We start from the raw sequence: 20485 nt of genomic DNA, 5'->3' as shown, positions 1-20485 counted from the left end.
TCCTGGAATCTGTTCATGCACAGAACAGCCCTTCCTACAAGCACACAGAAGGAAAGGTCCACAGTGCAAAGACCGAGCCTTCTCAGGCAAGAAGGCTAGGTTAAAGTCTCGAAGCCTTAACATGCCCGGGAACTTGGAATGGTTTCTTTATCCAGACAAGTGGAGAATGAATGCTGTGGTTTGGAGCCTGGCATACCCCTGAGAGAGGCTAGACAGTTCAAGCCATTAAGCTTATTCTAACTGGGGATTTCATTATATCAGAGCCACCCTCACCAGGCAGGTGAGAGAGTGAATGGATGGGTAAAACCTAGAAACTGCAGAACCCTTATCACGTGCAATCTGATCATCAGATCTCAGTTGTGTAGTCAGGGCAAGACTTGGGGGATAGATTGGGGGGGGGGGCAGAGGAGCTGAGAAGCAGCTTCCCTGCCTCCCGAAAGGAATGTGTGATGTCTTGATGGGCACATCCATACTGGCACAGGAAGTTTGTTGTGAATAAATGCTAAATAAATAAAAGACAAGAGCCAAAATGTTTGGACAGCAATTAAACAGGAGAAAAACATGTTTTTAATTTAAGAAGCCAGCGCTGCATGGGGAAATAGCTCTCGAGCCCATCCATCAGGATTTAGGCAAGGAAACTAATATTTACAAAGAGCCCACGAGTGTCAGCTGCTTGGAGTACGTGAGCTCATTAAATCACCCTGGGATGTGGTGGTGTTACACTTATTTCATAAATGGAGTAGTTGTGAATCTGAGAGGTAGAGGTACCAGTGTGCGCATGTGCAGACAGAGCTGTTTCTTTTAAAAGGGCTGTTTGTGCTGGATTTTGAAGGATGTGTAGGATCTTGGCAGACAAAGGTATTGGGGGGTCAAGGGAAGGTGATTCAAACAGAAGTAATATATAATAAAAAGATACAGAGGCTGGGAACATGCCTAGTGCTAGCGTGCTTGCCTAGCATGCATGAAGTCCTGAGTTTGATTCCCAGGTACCACATACACAGAAAAAGCCAGAAGTGGTGCTGTGGCTCAAGTTGTAGAGTGTGAGCCTTGAGGAAAAGCCCAAGGACAGTGCCTAGATCCTGAGTTCAAGCCCCAGGACTGCCAGAAAATAAAGTGATAGTTGATGGTAGTACATGTCTAAGCCGGTGGGAAAGTGGGAACATTCAGAGACCCCTGGGGTCTGGAAAAAGGGAGGAATAGAGGCAGAGAAAGAGGTAGGGACTAGATTTTCAGGCTCTCTCAATGTCCCAATCTGGAATTGGGGTGTTCCAGTATGTCTTGGGTTCAAAGAATTTCTTGGTGACTGTAGTGGAGAGGCCCACAGGGAGGTGACACAGAACTGACCACAATAAGTGGAGTTCTGACTTTTTACCCCCATGACAGACAGACCTGGGCTTCTGGCATCTTCCCCTCAGCTTTCTCACCGTGGACCACCACTCCGTTCCCAGGACTGGGGGGTTTAATGAAATGTTTCCCGTTTTAATTTCAGCCCTTTTATCGCAGTCATCTCTGCCATCAAAGCCCACTCCACATGGAGTAGCCGCCCTCCCTCTTCAGCCAGCTTCTTCCTCCCCAGATCCCCTGCCTGGAGGCTTTAATTCAGAATCTCAGAAGGCAAACAAGGGACTATTTTGGATTCAGCAGTCAAACACAACCCCTTCACAATTGTCTTTGGAGATTCTAGACATGAAAGATGAGAGAGAAAGAGACAGAGAGACACAGAGAGAGAGAGGGGGGGGAGATGCCAGCTTGCCAGAAGTCTGTGTGCGTGTCAGTGTTGCATCTTCTTGTTCTTCCTTCCACTCACAAAAATAAAACAAAACAAAAGCTGTCCCTCTCAGCTCCAACCATGTGTTGTTGTTGTTGTTTCTTTCCTGTCTACCTATCTTGTTCCATTTCTCCAGTGGGCTTTTTTTCTCCTGATTTGAGGGATGAAAAAACACCTAAGGTTTTCTTCTGATATCCTAGATATCCTTCTTGTGTTAACTCACATCCTCATAACTACAGTGGTATAAAGTGGGTAGTGTCCTTGACCCCATTTTACAAATGGGGAAAATGAGCCACCGAGTAGAAAGTAGCCCATCTATGATGATGCACAGTTCAAAGATGGAATCCTATCTGGTTACATGCCTGCTATGGGCCATCTTACCTAGGTGTGACCCTGACATTCTATCACACCTGCTAGGTGTCACACCTAACAGGTGAGTGTACAACCTCAGTGTTGAACTACTGTGCTACGATTTCCTGCCTGCATAGAACAGGAGTAATGAGTGATCCATGGATAAAAGGGGGGAAAACCGAGATTGATTCTATCTTGACCAGTTTGATACATTATTTTTCAAAAAAAAAATAGGCGAAGAAGATACCCCAAATTCCTCATCTTTTGAAGAAACTTGAAAAGGCAGGTTTGAGAGCAAATATCAAAATGCTAGGAAAGTAAGATGATGGTTAGGATAATTCCATTTGCTTTCTCCAACTCTAGCTAAGGTTTGGGGGTTATTATGGGACTTTCTTTGAAGAAATGAGGTTCATTATAACCCTACATCATCCAGACTTCTCATGGTTATGAGTATGGGAAAACAAGACTAAAAGTCATTTGAGGAATAGGATAGGAAAAAAAGAAGATCAAAGAACACTTCAAGGCCAGGAAAGGTGGCTCATGCTTATAGCACCGGTTATCTAGTGCTGCATAACACATTTCAAGGATAGCCCTGGGGAAAAAAAGTTAGTGAGACCCTTAGCTCAACAAACAAGCCATGGTACATACCTGTATCCACGTTTTGTGGATAGGGAAAGGGATTGTGGTTCACAACTGAACCAGGTAAAATCACAAGACCCTACCTGGGGGAAAAAAAAGTAAAGCAAAAAGGACGAGGGTCATGATTCAAGTAGCAGAGCAAGAAGAAGACTTTGAGTTTCAACCCCAGGATTGCCAAAATAAAATAAATAAATAGCATGCACTTCGAGCTCAAAGCAACAACCTCCCCCTCCCGCATGTAAAATGAAACCTCTACAAAAGTGGCTTCCGATTGCACAAATAGAATTCCGTCAGAGGCCATAAGTGTTCAACCAGAGATCAAATAAATGCCCTGAGTGTGACCCAGAGAGATTTTATTCTAACTGGATTACTTGAAAGCCTGTAGAATTCAGAGTCGTTTATAGTTTCTTGCTAAAACAGAAGAGTCAGAGAACTGACTTTCCAAAGCTCTTTGGAAGATATCTTAGTAAAGCTGTTGAAAAGAAAAATCTCTTATGGAGAGATTCCTGGTAGATTGTACACTTAGCATGCCCCAAGCCCCATCTGCCAAGGGGCTTCCCTTGTCTTCCCTTTTCTCTTCCTTTCCTTCTTCCCTCTCTCCTTTCTTTCACCATCCTTCCATTCTCCCTCCCTCCTTTCTTTCTTCCTTGCTGAAAAATTTAGATTTGTCTATGGAACTTCCTGATTTTTATTTTTAACAGTGTGCAGCTAGTTCTTTTACATTTTCTTTTTGAAACACAATGTGGATGCAGCAAAACCACGAAGTCACAAACCTGAAGTGACTGCAGGCGACATGTTTGGACCCTCTGTGACAGGGAAGGCCAGGGTGAAGAACCCCCTGCTAAGACAGAGCAGAACAAAGAAAAGGAGTGCAGCTTGGATCTCCTCCCTCCTAAGGCTTGCTGGCATTACCACTGGAAGGTAGACTTGGGTGGGAGTGGGAGAGCCTTAGAAGCTGGCAAATGAAAAATAACCAGAAGCCCATCTGGCAGGGTTGACCTTGTTAGACACTATCCTGAGAAGAGAAGGTGTCATCAAAACACAAAGAAATTTCAGATCCAGCAACCACTTGGCAGGCCGTGAGCTCTCTTCTTGGTGGAAGCATCCATCTGATCGCTGAAGGCTTTTCTTTCTTTCTTTCTTGACTGTAGAACAGAAGGGGTTGAACACAAACTGGCAGTGAATGATATCCCTCCCGACTCTGGGTGATTATATTTGTTAATAATGATTATCGCTTCTATGTAATATTTGCATGATAAACTACAGACATCTGGTCGAGTCTGCTTGTGCGTGCAGTGTTTGTTAGGAAACAGAAGCAAGCTAAATGCTGATGAAATTTGAAATCTAACCACTCAGACTAAAAAATAAAGTCAGCAGGCTTTGGGATTTCTGCATGCCAGCAATTCTCACAATTCTCAGTGGCTCCTACACATGGCTTTGGTTTCTAGGGGGAGCATTTAGCTATGCAGAGACAGCAGTTGGAAGATGCAATTTGTGGGCCTGGCTCCTGGCCTGTTACGGAATTTCATATGTTTAGAGATCACTTGTCACAAGACCCTTGATGTATGCTATTAGTAATAAAACATACAATTGCTTTCGTCAACATCAACCAAGTTTTTTGTTTCTTATGGAAAATGAATTTCACTTCAGGCCAGAGATTTTGTGTGTGTGTGTGTGTGTGTGAGAGAGAGAGAGACAGACAGACAGACAGACAGATCTTCAAAGTGCTCTGTTACCATTTAATTATTTTTTTTGGTAATTTTACCTTTTTTTAAAAAAAAACTCAAGCCATGGTTCCATACTTGGAATCTCAAAACTTTGTACAAAGCACCTTGCATTTCTTGAGACCAAGCTTAGGGGCAGAGCACTTCCGAACCATTTGTAAAAGCTGGATGACTGCACAGTGCATTCTCCTAAAGTGTAGGTTGTAAGGAAGGGATGCTTTCAGCACTGGTGGCATTGTGAATGTCACAAGTCCAGAACGAGAACTCCAGTGAGCTCAGAGCTTCCTATGCGAGCCAGGCCTCTATCCACAGACACCCTGGGCTACACTCAATCACTGGTTTGAAGTTCGAGCTCTTCATGTAAATTGCAACAGAAGCATGGTGTTGCTGAGAGAGCTTTGGTTCTGTGGCTATCAGACCAAAGGTGGAATATTAGCTTTACCTCCACTCCCTATGACCTTGAACCATTGCTGTCAGTACTCTGAGTCTTTCTCCTCATCCGAAAATCTGGATGATGAATACTTACCATCAGGACCTTGCAAAGGTTAAAGGGTATTGAAACTCTAAAACATTTTTAAAACATGCCCACTAGGGCTGGGAGTTTGGCCTAGCTGTAGAGTGCTTGCCTAGCATGCACGAAGACTTGGGTTCGATTCCTTGGTACCACATACATAGAAAAAGCCAGAAGTGGTGCTGAGGCTCAAGTGGTAGAGCTCTAGCCTTGAGAAAGTTCAAGGACAGTGCTCAGGCCTTGAGCCCAAGCCCAGGACTGGCAAAAAAAAAACCATGCCCACTAATAAAAGAAAAATCTCTTATGAAAAGCAAAAGAGGGCATTCTGCAGAACACACGTTAGCAGACAATTACTATACATATGGTTTTGCCTAAAGCTCTGTTGGGGTAAGTGACATTAATGCTCCCACAGACCCGGCCATGAAGATCTTTTCTGGAAAGTGGCATTGATGCTCCACTTTTGCAACTGGAAGAAAAATAAATAGAAAAGCAAACACTGCCTAAGGCTTGAAAACCCACCGGAGTCAGAGTGGGTGACTGAAGGAGGGTGCTGATATGAACAAGAGCGGGGAGAGTGGTGATTGGAAAACAGAATCCTCACAAGGTCCAAAAGGGCAGAAGATGGGATAAGAGTTGAGTGGTGGAAGTTCATAAGTAGGGTGGGAAAAGCCTTATCCTACAAGTGGGGATGGCTGTGATGTTCATTCGTGGATGGAATGCTCTTTCTCCCAAAAGAAACCATAGTCAAAGTGTAGATACAGCAGAAGAACACTCAGCCAAGATAATGCTCTCCGAAGTAGAAGGGATTCATTCCAATGTGTGGGAACTCGTCACCGTCTGTGACGGGAGCAATGGTCACTCGTGAACCAGAGGCTTGGCTTCCTTTCCTTCACATTCTTTTGACTCATGTCTTAGTGTCTTTCATATTGGTTAGGTAGACCTGAGGTGTGAGGTGAAGGGGTGAAATAATCACAGTGACCCCAGGACTCAGAGGAAGTGTCTGAGGCTATGGCCCTTCCCTCACTGCTGACTGGGTGATCTTGGGAAAGTTGAATGTAGCTGAGCCTAAAGCAACCACAGGGAGAACTGGAATGATCCTTAAAAGGAAAAACAAAGGGGTTGGGAGTTTGAAGCTAGAGGTAGAGTGCTTGCCTAGCATGCACGAAGATCCGGGTTTGATTCCCTGGTGCCACATATATAGAAAAAGCTGGAAATAATGCTGTGGCTCAAGTGGTAGAGCTCTAGCCTTGAGAAAAACCCAAGGACAGTGCTCAGGCCCTGAGTTCAAGCCCCGAGACTGACAAAAAAATTATCCTGTGCTTTGTTGTGCATTGAGAATACTGCACATAGGATCTCTCAAACAGGTTTATAGTGAAGCTAATGAAATCAGTGTCATTATCATTATTAATAGCATCGTCATCATCATTATTTTGAAATCAAGGTCATTGAGAAATTAACCCAGGTGCTCAAGGCTGACACAGAAGGCAGCGTAAGAACATAATTCATACCGAGCAGGATATTTGAGCTTCACTGTTGAAAACTGTTAGATGTCCAACTACTCAGCAAGATGACAGGTAATTCAGGCTGAGGGCATGCACGGGCGTGCACAGGGTTTTGAAGGAGACCGGCTGGCTTGTTTGTAAGGTCAGGTATGATCAAGGTCCTGGCAGGACACTCACCTCAAATGCTGGGACTTGTCTTGTAGATTGGAGCAATTCATTCTATGGATTTACAGAGGGCAGCGAGATCAGATTTTCATATCAGAAATAAATCTGGCTCTTTGGAAGGAAGGAGTGAGGGTGGTGGTGGGGGGAGGAGGTGGCCAGCAGAAACATCAGTCAGATGGACTGGTGCAGAGCGAGACTCATCAGGTCTGTGGCATGATAATAAGGAGAGGGTAGATTTCAGAGGCAACTTAAAGGAAAACTGCACAAAACTTAAGGGAAAAGAGAGACTGGAACTTTTTTTTTCCCTTGTGTGCCAGTACTGGGGCTTAGGCATTATCCTTTACCTTTTTTAATTCAAAGCTAACGTTCTACCACTTGAGCCACAGCTCCATTCTCTAGCTTTTTGTCAATTCATTAGAGATAAGAGTCACACACTTTTTTTCTGGGGCTGGTTTTCATACCATGATCCTGAGATCTCAGCTTCCTGCGTAGCTAGAATCACATGTGTGAGCCATGGGGACCCGACAGAAAAAAAAAAAATGCCTTACTTTATCAGCTCTTTTCTCCCTTACAATGCATCTACCAGGTGCTTATTTTCCATTGGTTCTTCCAAGATAAAAGAAAAATGTGCTCTCTGATATTCTGGATTGGTGTCTGTCTCCTCTCCCAGGCTTTGAGATGAAGATGAAGAAGACCCAGTAGCATAGGCTCTCCAGTGAGACAGATGGACATTCACAAACGGAATGTTCATCTGTGAAATGATACCATAGTTGAGTGGTAGATACACTAGAAGAAAAGCTAAGCCAACCCACAATGAGCTGATCATCAGAGAAACTGGCCCAGAATCCCATCTTCAGTGGCTTGGCTGGTTATTGACATTGTAACATCGTTAACATTTTAACACCTGGCTAGGTACAGGCAGCCTTCCCAGTATGTAACAAGCCAGGTCACATGGGCAATGAATGTAATTGGCCAGGTTATATGAGTTATGATTCAATCAATCCTACCTAAACAACCAAGACCAATTGGCTTCCAGAGGGAATCGGAGGTTCTTTTGCTAAATAAGGGAAAGTGGATGCTTAGATATCTATCCACTTAACGTCCTTTCATTTCAGGACAGAAACCACAAAATTCTGAAGCATTATCATCAATGTGTGCCTTCGACTACCATTAAAAGTTTGAACAGCACTTTATGAGCTCAAAGTAACCTTCACATCAGAGTCTACAAAGCCATCCCCACCACTTTTTTTCTCTTTAGATGAAAGACAGTGAATTCATTGATCTGAACACACACATCAATTAATTTAATCGATTCAGGGTTGTTACTCTATAAGATACTACTCTTTGGATTGGTTTAAAAGACATCAATTTGTCATTAAAAGATGGAGGAAATACCATACAATAGCTTTAATTTTTTCTTTCCTTCAGGTCCATTAGTGTCTGTCTTGGTAAATGCTTAGCAACAAAAAGGCAGGCTTGGGTAAAGGTTTTCTTGCCATGATAAATAATAATAATAATCATGTAAAATTGAGATGTGTCTGCTTGTGAGTGAGGATCTGGAGGGAAGATGGCAAGAGCTACAACAAGTGGAAGGGCCAAACTGAGTCTGTGTGTGTGTGTGTGTGTGTGTGTGTGTGTGTGTGTGTGTGTGTGTGTGTGAGGGGGGGGGGACTTTGTATATTTCCTGTGCTAAGGTCCTGTCTCTTTCTTGTACAGGATCTTAACAATATCTCCTTTTCCCCCAGCTATTGTGTTCTGATGCCTTTGTAAGTCCCCTGCTTCCCTTTTCCTTTTACTATGGTAATAAGCTTTCACACACATAATTGAATTCAGATATTAAATACTGTAAGCACTATCACTTAGCTTCTGATGAAAAATGTGTATTATTGCACTTGAAATGACAAAAAAAATCGTATCAAAACAACTTTTCTTTCTTCTTTCTTTTTTTTTGTCTTCTTCTCTCCCTCTTGTGAAGTCTTTGTACAGAATACGACCATCTCTTTCTGGCTGCCCCCTCTGTGATGAAGGAAATGGAGACAGTGTCCTTGTGAAGCAATCACGCCATTGTTTCCAGTTGTGCAGCGCTGTGGGGCTCTGCTGTGTGGTGGGTTTTGTTTCACCTTTCTGTTTGCAGGTGGTTTCTGGGAGGCAGCATAGCCCCCTATTGCTTGTTATGCTGGGTGGGGGCTTCGAGGAAAGGTATGGGGTGTGAGAATGCAAAGGGCCATCCACTCACTCACTTATTCACTCCATCAAACTGTAGTTACTGAGCCAGGCGCCTCAGGCTCATGCCTGTCACCCTAGCCCCTCAAGAGGCTGAGATCTGAGAATCACGGTTCAAAGCCAGCCAGGTCAGGAAAGTTCTTGAGAGACTCTCATCACCAATCAACCACCAGATAACCAGAAGTAATGCTATGTCTTGAAGGGGTAGAGTGCTAGCCTTGAGTGAAAGAGCTCAGAGACAATACTCAGGCCTGGAGTTCAAACCCCACAACTTACAAAAAGAAAAAGAAACTTACACTTGATGGCCTCCTGCTCATCCCCCATGTGGTGTTGGGGATGCCATCTCAGACACAAAACCTGACTCCACAGGTATTCTGGTTTTCACTTTGAGTTCCTCAACTTTTCTGGCCCTAGCTTCTCATTGATGATCATGATGATGTTGGATCGTCTGTAGATTAGAGCAAGGCCTCATCCCTGTGTGAGCAGTGAGATGGCCCCTTTATCTTGGGGTTACACTTATTGTTCCTCTGGTCAAGGAAGGAGTCGTGGACTGTGTTGGCTGTGAACTAGACCTTGCAGAGACAAACTATAAGGACCCTGGTAAAATCTTCAAGGTGTTAATGTCTTAAAAGTGGTCTTAGAAACTTCCTGAAAAGAAGGGGCAAGGGTAAGAAAATATTTTGAGTACCAGGAGGATGAATGAAGAAAAGAGCTCAAAGGAGGACTCTGTAGACCAAGAGGTTTTAATTTGGTAGGAAAACCTGGGAAAGGCAACCAAAGCTTCAACTAGGCTAAAGAGAGAATAGTACCACCCCATCCATTCCCTTATAACTGGGGTCTCTTTACATATGACACAGAGAAACTGAAGTCATGTGGAGCAGACAGAGCAGGGAGGGAGCAGGGTGAGCAATGCGATTTGTACTGAAAAGTTTCGAAGACTCTGCAGCAACTGTGTCTGCCAGGAATGTCACGGCCACACGTGGTCCTGGTCTCAAGCACTACTCCAAAGACAACCAGGGCATTTGTTCAAGGGGAAGAGGAGGAGTGAAGGTTCAGTGGGGTCAGATACAAGGACAGTTCTAAGACATGGCTGTCCGGGGGAGAGGTGGATTCAAGTCATTTTCCATCAATAAGGCATTCAAGGGAAAAGTGACACATTTTTGGTACTTTTTCTGCCCTGCTTCCTTCTCATATGGTGTGGGTGGTACCTGTAAGGAAACACAGTTGCTTCCTTTCTTCTTTCCTTCTCTCCCTCTCTCTTTCCTTCCTCCCATCTTTCCTTTCTACCTCCACCTTTTCTGTCCCTCCTTCACTCCTTCTTCTTTCCTTCCTTTCTTCCTTCTTTCTTTCCTAGTTTGTTGTATAGACCCAAACATCTCAAAAACAGTTGTATTTGAAATCAAAAGCAAGAGCCTAGGGAAGGCACAGGACCCTTCTTCGATCTCAGCGCCAGGGCCATGACTGGAATGCTTCTTTTCCTCCAGGGATCCCAGAATGCTGTTGTTGGCTGTGGCTAAGGCCTTGACTAGAAGACACTGGCTAGTCATCACTCATGAGTTAATGATGTGGCAAAGGAAAGAGCTCAATCTACTGTGACTATTCTGAGTCCTGAAGGTGTCTGAGCATGTGCGCCTTTCTTGCTCATTTTCTCTGTTTTTCTTTTTAAGAATGAAGTAAAGACAAATTGAGAGGTTTCTCCATCAGCCTTTATTGATTTCCTTGAAAATGGCTGACACCAAACAATTAAATCTACCGGCTGGTTGCTATAACATGGAGCAAACTGAAATGAAGCTGGTTTGGGTAGAGTCCCGAGGGGGTGGGGGTACATTTGTAAATGGAGCTTTTAAGGAAGCTGCTTTAGAAGCTCATTCCAGACAAGGCGGGGAGGTAATCGTTTTCAGAGGTGAGCACCCACTGAAGTGGCTTTCACTGACAAATGACTCTTCTTGTTTGTGAAGTGGATGATGAGATGGGAGTCGTGTGTGGCCATAAACGTCTATATGGGAAAATGTAAGGTCCGCCCAGGCAGTCAGGTGGCTCACACGTGTAGTCCTAGCTGCAGAGGAGGCCTGCACCTGGAGACTCAAGGTTCAAAGCCAGTCTGGGAAGAGAAGTTTATAAGACTTGAACTCCAATGAACCAGTAAAACATTAGGCTGGATGGAAGCACGGTACAAACAATGGAATACCAACCATCCACCACATAAAAAAGCTGGGGGAGAGTGTGAGGCCCTGAGTTCAAGCCAGAAAGAAAAGAAGAAGGAAGGAAGGAGAAAGGAAAGAAGGAAAGAGAGAGACACACAGAGAAAAGAAAAAACAATATGCCTGGTGTTGATTGGCTTAGTATGATTGCATCACATTGTGCTCTGATTGCTGAACCCCTGTAAGAGGCAGGCATTCATTAGTTCACCCTCTTGGGGGGATAGGAGTCTGCCTGGTGAAGAATGTGGGTTGTCAGGCTACAATTTGGCTTCCTAAATCTCTAAGAGGCATGAAGTGTGAGTGATGAATTAGAAGCCATTCTGCTGAGACAGCCCGTCCTCCAGATGGGGATGCTCTGTCTGCATGGCCTCCCCACCATCTCTTGCTGGCCTCCCACACAATCCTGGGCACCCTGAGATTATCACTTATAAAACATATTGCAGGAACTTGCTGAACAGATAGCCACAGTGACCATTCTGTGCCAGAATTCCGCCTCAGCTCCTCCCACAACGGTAGCAGGTAACTGGATTCTTCTTGTTACTGTTCTTTATTATCACAATTTTGCAGGTTTTAGAGTCTCTCAATGCCTCCCTCCAGGGTCAAGCAGCCAGTACAGAGAAAAGGCAGAATTATGCCAGATATAGTGGTAACACGCCTGTAAATCCCAGCCACTCTGGAAGGCAGAGACAGGAGGATCGTGAGCTTAAAACTAGTATAGGAAAGTTAATGAAACTCTCTCTACAAAACAGTATAACCCAGGCATGGTGACGCTTGCCTCATCATCTACTCAGGTGACAGCAGAGATCAGAGGACCAAGACCCAGGACTGAACAAGGCAAAAGCACGAGACCCTATCAGAAAAATAAGGGAAGGGGAATGGACAGGAGTGATGGGGCTGATTTGGCAGAGTTCCCCAAATAAAATCCTTGCTTCCAGCCACAAACAAAGTTAAAGAGGCAGAATTAGAACCTAGGTATTTTGTTTGCTGCCCATCAAGCTAATGACAATGAGAGATTATGGAAAAGTGGAGAGATTCTGAAATCTGAGATCTGAGAGTACATCAAGCAGACAGCTTGTGTCAAAAGCTTTCAAGGACAGGAGACCTGGGAGGTTTTCATTCTCGGCTCTTGGAATTTACTCAAAGGAAATGCTCAGGAATGCTAGACTTATTTTGATAACAGAAAAAGAAAGCCAAGGATTCATTGTTTCCAATGAGATTTAGTTACAAATATGCATAGTGTCCATTGCTTAGATTTGTTGGTTTTAGGTCTAGAAAAAGGAGAAGATGCAAACTCACCAGAAGAAAGATGACCCAAAGAGGAAAAGGAGTTAGTGTCAGAATTTGCAATGCAAGTTGGGTACCAGTGGACCATGCTTCTGATCTTGGTTTCTGGGGAGTCTGAAATTGTTCAGATCATGGTTCAACGTCAGCCTGGGCAGAAAATCCTGGTGGAATATCTTCTCACTCTTGTTTATCCTCACTACCAGAATATAAGTGGACCATGTCTAGGCAGGAAGAAAGACCCTTTCACAAAAGTAATTAGTAGAAAATAAGGCTGGAGGCATGGCTCAGATATTAGAGCACTGGTCTGGTAAGAGCGAGAGCTGATGTTCAGACACCATAGAAACAAAAGACAAATAAGAAATAATGAGCAGTGCCTGGCTGTGAAGTTCTCTGAAAGTCTTCTTTGCATCTCTGACAATTAGGATATCAACGTCCGTTGGTTGTTGGGCCTTGTGCCTACACAAATGCAGACTCCCTACTCTCTGAAGTCTTCACATTCTAACACCCCTTGATCTTGGGGGGGCCACCCAAGATCTGTTGGCCTGGTAGGGAGACCCCAGCCAGACCCTCAGGATGCTTCTGAGGAGAATTGTTTTCTGTGACGTGCATTTATCTCCTCTCTTTACATGTTGCCTCTTCTCAAAACCCAGTAATGAGGAACCTGGCACAGAGTAATTAGACTGTGTGAAATCGAGGTGCCTGCCACTTAGGCTGATGGAATTGAAGTCTTATTAGACTAATAAGGTTTTCTAAATTGAACTTGGGGGTTCTGTGGGATGTGCCATACTCCTTCTGGAGAGAAGTTGCCTGCGTATTTTCAGTGAGTTTACTTTCCTAAGGGGCCTGGCTCACCTCAGATGAACTGGGAAGAGCTGTACAAGCAAAAAGGAAGGAGGAGGAGGAGGAGGAAAAGAAAGTGGAGGAGGAAGAGGAGGAAGAGGAAGTGGAGGACGAGGAGGAGGAGGAGGAGGAGGAGGAGGAGGAGGAGGAGGAGGAGGTATGAGCTCAAGTTCCTTCCAATCTGCCCCTCCTCTATCGGATTTCAGGGGAGTGTGAAGTCAGTCAGAGTTCTCCAATCCTAGATATAAAATGCTCATGTCAATTCACACCCACCTGAAAGACGCTGAAGATAGCTATGTGGCTTTCAAACAAGCTCCACCCCCTAGATATCAAGCCGGAACCATCTTTCTCCTGTGGGCAGGGTTGCCTGGACAAGCTGAACAGTGATACATTGTACACGAACCTGTGATTATTTTTACAAGTATTTCAGAACTCTCAGAAAGCTTTGGATTCTAAAAAAAAAAAAAAAAACAATCCTAAACTCAACTATCTTTTCTAATAAATGGTGATCATTTCACCACTCTCAACCTTGACTTCTCTCTTTAATTCAGAATAAAAACAAAAACAAGAGAAGGTATGTCTTGTGACATCATAAGCCTTCAATGAAATATGCAGAAAGTATTTGCTATCTGCCTGGCTTTAAAAGAAAAAAAAAAGAAATGAATTGTTCTGATGAGACCAAAGTGATTTATTTTTTGGCGAAATTATTTGCAATCAGACCCGAAATGTATTTGCCTAGATGCTATAATTTGTAATATAACCTTGAATGTATTTGCAATACAACTTGAAGTTATCCAAACGTGAGACATATCTGCATCGGGCATGTGATATTACTCATGCTATCGGGTTTTCAATTGAATGTATTTTCACTACCTTTAAATGGTTGTGCCAGAGGGTTTCCATTCAACATGTTGGTGTTCTTGGGATGCATCTTTGATCAACGTCCTCTCTTCCTTCCCGGGGGTCCTGGTTCCATTTTCACATACGCACTTTGAGTATGATGGCTGTGTCCACCCATCCCTCCTCTATTCGTGCACCACCCTCTCCCCCTCCCTCAGGAGAGCCATGGCTTGGCTTCCTCATATTCACTTTTGTGCAATTAGCTGTTAATGGTTCAAAAGGGGTTGGTTATATCGAGGTTATTTTTTTCTTGCTGGGTTCACTGGGGCTTTGGTCCCCAGAAATGGTGTTGAGACTCCTTTGAGGGCCCCCTGCCCGGGCACCTCGACATCATCCTAGAATGGTTCATGATTTTTACGTGTGCCCAGTCCCCGAGGTAGAAGGAAGTCATGATTTACAGTATCCATGCTCCTGTTTTAGAATTCTCCTGTCCTTTCCTATTTTTCTAACAATATGGCTGATGAGGGAATGGAAGGGATCTCTGGCTTATGATGTTCTATATTTTTTCCCTCCTTCTTTGGAAAGGATAGAAGCGATTTCTAGCAGAACTTCATTCTCTGAGTACATTAACTATATAATTGGCTCCTACAAGTTGTCTCAGCATGAGAGTTTGGGAAAGAAGGATGTGACATTTTGCTCACTGGGGTTTCCACAGCTTAGAGTAATGGTGGCATTGACACTAATGACTGACATTATGCCAACTTATTATTATTATTATTACAGTGCTAACATTTGAACTCTAGGCTTCAGGTTTGCTAAGCAAATACTCTGCCACTAGAGCCTCACCCTCTGCTCTCACACGAATTATGATTAGTGTTATAATAAATACTTGTTCATAGGCAAATGAGCCATGGAAAGTAAATATTCTAACTATGCAACATCTAAGAAAGTCTTGTAGGGCCAGGAGTATGGCCTGGTGCAAGAGTGCTTACCTAGCATGCCTAAGGCCCTGGGTTCGATTCCTTGATACCACATACACAGAGAAAGCTGTAAGTGGTGCTGTGGCTCAAGTGGTAGACTGCTAGCCTTAAGAAAGCCCAAGGACAGTGTTCATGTCCTGAATTCAAGCCCCAGGACTGGCAAAATAATTTGTCTGAGCTAGGTGCCAGTGGCTCATACCTGCAATCCTAATTACTCATGAGACTGAGATCTGAGGATTGTGGTTCAAAACCAGCCTGGGCAGAAAAGTCAATGAGACTCTCATCTCCAGGTAACCACCAGAAAAACAGAAGTGACACTGTGATTCAAAGTGGTAGAGCTCTAGCTTTGAAGAAAAAGCTTAGGGGTTGGGCTCAGGCACTGAAGTCAAGTCCCATGACAGACAAAAAAGAAAAGAAAAGAAGATGAGGAGATCTTGTGGGGGGTGGTAGAGCTCCAGGTTATTTTGTCTATAAACAAAGTGCAGAAACAATCTTTCTACAGGGCTGTCCTCCAGTCTTGTGATTTGTTTGTTCCAGCCTTCTGCAGGACTGCTTTCCAGGACAGAGTAATTTGTCTGACCAAGGTGTACCATCTGGATAAGTCAAGAAGAAGAAAATAATAATAATAATAATAAAGGGAGAGGGGGGAAAAAGAAAAAGAAGGAAGAGAAAAACAATAAACGGATAGGGGAAAAAAAAGAAACAAAAACTTGTTTATCCAGTGTCTATGTCTCAATAAGAAGAAACTGAGCTGCCAATAATTGAGCAGGGTCCTCTGATGATACAGATTAAACCAGCAGGACCAAAGGTAAACAAGAGGAAACTTCAAAAGAGCAGCCTCTCTGCTCTCAGGGGACCCCAAATAACGAGTCACCAGATAGGCAATTACTGTACAGTTCTTGTAATGACCGGATCAAACACAAGCATTCTGCACAGTAAGCAGGCAGAAAGCAGGCAGACCAAAAAAAAAAAAAAAACTGAAAATATGCCATTAAATCTTAATTATTCTTCAAAGCAAAACAAGCACAACCAAGGGGCAGAGAAGGAACGAATATTCTGTGTCTTACCAGTGCCTGGGGCTTGGGGCAGGAATAGAGTAACTGATCCCGCTCTTCTATTTACTTAAAACTGAATATCTTACTCTGAACTTCTGAGTGGAGCTAGGGAATTGGGTTTACATAAGCATGTCTATTACTCTGACCTTCTCAACCCAACCAAGGAGTTCTCTAGCAAGAAAAATTAAAGCATACCTTGACAGCACAGCTGTTGCAGTGAATAGCAGAGACGTGAATTTCCGAATGTCCCTTGTTTATATCTCTTGCATTTGGAGGTGGCTCCGCTATTCAGGGAAGAGTTCCACATACATTCTCTTGTCTTTGGAGCCTTGCAGCACCCCATGTGTGTCAGAGGCAAGTGAGAGAAGCATTCTGTAAAGGTACTGAGGATGGGTGGGTTGCACGTGCACTTGTAGAATGATTCATAGTCAAAGCAATGATGCTCTTCCCTAGCTCAAATGTTGCTTTTCCACCACCCTCTCACTGTCACCTTCTCAGAGATGATTCAGTTCTCACCTATGTCTTGAGTAGTTTCAAGAAGAGCCGGCCTTGACCATAGAAGTTTTCTCCCCTCCCACCCTCTCTCTCATGTGATGATACGGAGCCCACAGAGAGAAAAGCTTTGACAGGACTAATGCAACAATTGTGTCTACAGAATAGGTAGACATTTCAAAAGGAACCTCTTCCCCTTTTCATACTCACATCGGACAGAAAAAAAGAGAGAACACTACCCTGTGTGTGGTCTAACTACTAGAGTAGAGACCGCATCTCTGATGCAGTAGAGACTGCATCTTTTCCTTCTCTTTTTACCCCAACCTCAGGGAGCAGGCTCAGAGAGGACTCCAACTTGGCCTGTGAAGGAGACGGTAGGAAATCCCAGCTAAGCAAAGGCCCAGTAGAAAGGTAAACCCAATAGCCGTTAGTTTTGTTTGTTTGTTGGGGGAATCTTTTTGTTTATTGCATCTCCACAAAGGAAAGTCATTAGAAGAGCCCAAGACATACATGATAGCCATCAGCCAGCTGGAAGGTCACAGATATTCTCTTGCTTTGGCTTTTGACTCCTACAGATCACAGTCTGGTCACCTTCAGACACAGTCGCCTCCGCCTGTGTGCTGAACACAACGTTCTCACCTTCTTCACGGTCTGGATATGAGCTGTTCCTCCACCCAACTCAAGAGACTCACAGGGCCATTTGAGGCTTGGTCTTCTGCTGGTGACACTATTTTGTGACGTTCTAGAATCTTGGAGAGACGGGAAGTAGCCGGAGAAAGTAGGTGATTATGGAAACTTATCCTTGACCCCTCCATCTCTCTGTCTCTGTCTGTCTGTCTGTCTGTCTGTCTGTCTCTCTCTCTGCCTCTGTGTCTCTCTCATTGTCTCTCCTTCCTGCCCACCATGACATAAACAGTCCTCCTGCTACACTCTTACCACCATGTTCTGCCTAATTGCATGAGGGCCAAGAATCATAGACCAAGCTCTCAAGATACTATGAACTACAATAAATCCTCCTTCCCTCATGCCACTTTTTGTGAGGCATTTGGTCACAGTGACAAGAAAGCTAAATGGCAGCCTTGAACCATCCTCTATCCTACTTTTCCTGCAGTGCACCAGTAGATATTTTTTTTTGTCAGTCATGGGACTTGAACTTGAACCCACACTCAAGTTCATGGAGCGCTCTTTTGCTCAGGGCTAGCACTCTATTGCTTTGAGCCACAGGGCTACTTCTGGTTTTCTGGTGGTTTGTTAGAGATAAGAGCCTGCCCAGGGATGGCTTTGAACCTTGCTCCTCAAATCTCAGCCTCCTGAGTAGCTAGAATGGCAGGTGTGAGCCACCAGCTCCTGCTCCTCTCTTTTCTTAATCATGAATTGTGGAAGCAGACAATTTGGCCATAACTGTTTCTGCTTCCCCCTTCTTCCTTCCCTCGAAATGTTCCCTGCTCCCTCCATTTTCTTCTCATCTTTAACCTACTGCTTCTCCTTCCCTTTCTTTTATTGTCTCTCTCTCTCCATCCCCTTTCTCCCTATCAAAGGGCTTTCAGAAATCAGAAAGAAAAAAAAATAACCCCACAGGCTAACAATGAATGCAAGCTCACACTCTTTGGTGGTGAACTGATTTGCACAAAGCTCACCCATGGTGGCAATGTTTCTAAGAGAAATCCTCAGTTTTTCTCCATGCAAAACTCACTATAGATGAGCTTCAGAAATGCCAATGAAGTCAAACCTTTGCCCCAGTTATACAGGGTGCTGTGTGTGGACAGAGGAGTTTGCCTAGGAAAATGAAACTCAATCCCCCCCCCTCTCTTGCAAAATTTCTATATTTCTTTTTTCAAGGTAGCTCAGAGTTTCACTGAGCTCCAGCATGAAGGGAAACAAAAAGTGGGATCATTCAACACTCAGTTCAGCTCTGATTACAGAACGCCAGGAGACAAAAGAAAAAAAAAACAAATGATAAACGAATGCAGGCACAAGCAGTGTGATGGCTGGTACTTGTTCCAAAGATAGAGGCTCAGATTTGGGGATGATTGCACGGGAGTTTGTGTTTGAACAGGACACCAGGTGATACCCACGGTTTTTGTGAAGAATGCAGAACCAGGCCTGCACATAGACAACTTTTTCCTCCTGCCTCAAGACCATTTGGTAATGAGCTCTCCGCTCCAGGATACAAAGGCCAAAGAGCTTTGCATTGTATCCACAGAGTTTGCCAAGAGATTAACGGGGGTTTAAAGGGAATAAAGAGCATCTGGGCTGTGTGTTTCCTTTTGGCTCAGAGTGTGCTTGAATGCTGAGAATGGCGGAGGGACAACTCCATCTTGACAAGGCCCATGCACCTGTCATTCCCATAGGGAAACAGGACAGGAACACCGGGTGTCTGTTGGCAATTACCAAGAGGGGATGGTAATGTTAACTTCTGTTGCAAGTTTCTCCAAGCGGAGTATGTAGGGGATACGGAGATGGGGGTTGGGGGTGAGGAGGAAAGGCGGGGAGGGCGGGGAAGCAGGAAGAGGAAATGGGCGAGGCTTCTTCCCCGCCCCCCCCTCTCTTGCCAGTCCTGGGCTTGAACTCAAGGCCTGAGCACTCTCCGTGGACTTTCTCAAGGCTAGAGCTCTACCACTTGAGCTTCAGTACCACTTCTGGCTTTTTCTATGTATGCGGTACCAAGGAATCGAACTCAGGTCTTCGTGCATGCTAGGCAAGCACTTTAACCACTAGGCCAAACTCCCAGCCTGTGAAGCTTCTTTTCAATCAAGCAAAATTAATCTGAGAATTTGAGGGATATTTATGACACTCCCAGGTGCTCTAGAGAATGAGATTATACACAGGGCTGTTTCTACCCTGCTGTAAGTTGATGGTGTAGAAGAAAAGACCAATCTACAGATAGGGATTTACAAACCAAGGTGCAGATTTTATATTTTACTTTAAAAAAAAATACTGTTGCAGAATGTTAAGCTCCATCTGAGTATTTCTGGTCTTGGAAATGTTGAGATTAGGGGCAGCCCTAAAACTCCCATTCATTCAGTCACCCTTTTGCTTATTTACTCTTTAGCTGCCAAAACCCCATCACTGTGCTGTTAATCCCCAGTGAATGTAAACGGGTGCACAGGCAAGGTATTGGGGAGCTAAATTAATTAAAATCCTGCCATGGATTGGTTCTATTGCACAGAAACAAAATACCCATTAGGTCCCAGCATCTCCCCTCCACACACTCACACTTCTATGTCTTCTTAGAAACCCACAACTTCAAAACAATTTACTCCAGTGAGAAAAGAGCAGCTAGGCAGACAACACTCCAAATATATAAATAATAATGAGAGCCTTCAATAAAATCAGGCACGAGTTACATGAGCGGACATCAATTACAAGGGATTTTTAAAGGTTTTGCTCTAGAACCCGGCTGGTGTTAACATTCAGACTAATAAAAGTAACCATGATTTATGGGCTTGCAACCAAAATGGTTTCAGTGCCTCGTTGTAGGTCCAAAGTAAAATTTATAGTCTGCTATGGAATGTATAAATAATGAACAGACATATGTCCTCACACATTTGAAAGTGTGACTCCTTTTGTGGCAGCAACGGGGATAAAACGAATTAAAATCTTAAATTCACTGGGAATCCACTCATAGAGGGGTGGAGGGAGAGGAGAGAAGCCATTTCAGGCAACGTACACAAATTCAAACACTGATTTGATCTGTTCTTTTTCTCTCTGCTAGTCAAAGAAAAATAGCTGCTGTTAAAAATAGGAAAAAAAAATAAAAACAAAAACAAAAATGGCAAACACTCCAGGGAAAATTCAGGAATGTCAAATGCAATGGTGGCATGAGACAGAAAAGGGAAGCTGAGATGTCTATGAACGGGTGAGTTTCCAGCCCAGTTGTGTCTTCAGTGACTATGAGGTTTGTAATGTA

Source organism: Megascapheus bottae, chromosome 36 (assembly GCF_031878675.1).
Source record: "Megascapheus bottae isolate mThoBot1 chromosome 36, mThoBot2.hap1, whole genome shotgun sequence".
Classification (NCBI taxonomy): Eukaryota; Metazoa; Chordata; class Mammalia; order Rodentia; family Geomyidae; genus Megascapheus; species Megascapheus bottae.
Note: the sequence above shows the minus strand (reverse complement) of the source record.